Here is a 1,647-nt window from a genome sequence, read left to right on the forward strand (position 1 = left end):
GATAGGGACCGATGCGATCTTATCCAGGGGAACATAAAACACTTCGGCCTAATAAGCCAGGCACATCCTTCCCTTCACAGATCCACATTGACTGTTCGATCACTTCACAATCACTGTGATTCCAGCAATTCTTTTCTTATCTGGTTTCTGCGTCTAACTGGTTATTAATGGCCGAGTGATACTTCCAACTTTTTAACCCGAGGCATGACTCCACAATCTCTTAGTGACATTTTCCTAAACTTTCAATCAGATAATATAAACAAGAAATAGATGGTACTGGTCATGGGCTTGGAAGGTGTTACGTGAGGTGCCTTGGTGAATTTCTGCAGTGCATTTTGGAGATAGTACTGTATACACTCACGGTACTGAGCATCATTGGGAGAAGAACTGAATTTAGGATCTCGTGGGCTCCTTTAGATTATATGGTATGGAAACAGACTCTTCAGCCCAACAAGTCCACACTGACCCTCCAAAGGAGAGCAACTCACCCAGACCCATCCCCCCATCTAATATTTACCTCAACTAATGCAGCTAACAGTATGGGCAATTTAGCATGGCCAAGTCACTTGACCCGCACATTGTTAGATTGTGGGAGGAAACAGATACGGGGAGAATGTGCAAACTCCACACAGACAGTCCCCCAAGGCAGGAGTTGAACCCGGGTCCCCAGCGCTATGATAACCACTGAGCCACCGTGCCACCCAGCTTTGTCAAGTTTCTTCAATGGTGATGTGGAGGTGCCAGTGTCGGACTGGAGTGGATACGACACAAGGTCATAGTTCAACAGGTTTATTTGAAATCACAAGCTTTCACAGCACTGCTCCATTGCCTGACAAAGATGCAGTGCTCAGAAAGCTTGTGATTTCAAATAAACCTGGTGGACTATAACCTGGTGTCGTGTGATTTCTGACCTTCTTCAGTGTTGTTGGAGCTGCACACATCCAGGCTCGTGGGGGAGAATCCCATCTGACCTATGCCTTGCAGAAGGTCATGGCAGAAGGTGTTTGCAATTTCCAACAAATTCACTGCTCATCCATTGCATGGCAGCCTATGGCATTGTGCTGTACACATGTTGGTTACTGCTTTCCCTATACCACAACAGTAACCATACTCCACAGTGACCACTGTGAGAGATCACATCATCCTGAAGGGTGCTAGATCAACGCAAGAATTTTGCTTTATTTTAAAATATCTTTCGCGGTTAATTGCACTGATCGATGAGGGACCATTTCACGCTGACTGACCTCCTGGTGTTTTTGTTTTGTTTCAGAGCTCTAGCCGCCTGTTGAATGAAGCACCGTTAATGCTGTCATGACCCTGCTGTGACCTCTGGTGACAGTAATTCATGACCACTTAGTTATCAAGGCTGTGGGTGTGGTTTGCTGTCGGTTGACTTTCTGTGGAGACAAAATGCAGTATCAGTGGGTAAGTTGCTTATCTAAGTTGAGATGTAACTCGGCAGATAGAGGTGCCCCCGCGTTTTATTGCTTTTCCCTGCCCGGAGAGTTTGAGAAATATCATGGTAATCCTCTCCCTGGAATGCTCACATCATTATAACGATCCAACATGAAGTGAACAAAACTGTCCCGATTCTATAAACCAAGCCTTTCCCTGCTCCTTGAGCCATCTGCCAATAATTCATGTGCT

At 45.7% G+C, this 1,647-nt stretch overlaps 1 long non-coding RNA gene across 1 annotated transcript; it reads right to left on the bottom strand.

Moving 5' to 3' along the window:
* Nucleotides 1-1,152: 1,152 nt before the first annotated feature.
* LOC122546062 lies at nucleotides 1,153-1,629 on the bottom strand. The gene is made up of 2 exons (XR_006310653.1): nucleotides 1,548-1,629; nucleotides 1,153-1,397 (listed from the first exon to the last, which is right to left on the bottom strand). It is a non-coding gene; the product is annotated as an uncharacterized LOC122546062 (long non-coding RNA).
* Between the last annotated feature and the right edge of the window lie 18 nt (nucleotides 1,630-1,647).

Source organism: Chiloscyllium plagiosum, unplaced genomic scaffold, assembly GCF_004010195.1.
Source record: "Chiloscyllium plagiosum isolate BGI_BamShark_2017 unplaced genomic scaffold, ASM401019v2 scaf_25856, whole genome shotgun sequence".
Taxonomy (NCBI): Eukaryota; Metazoa; Chordata; class Chondrichthyes; order Orectolobiformes; family Hemiscylliidae; genus Chiloscyllium; species Chiloscyllium plagiosum.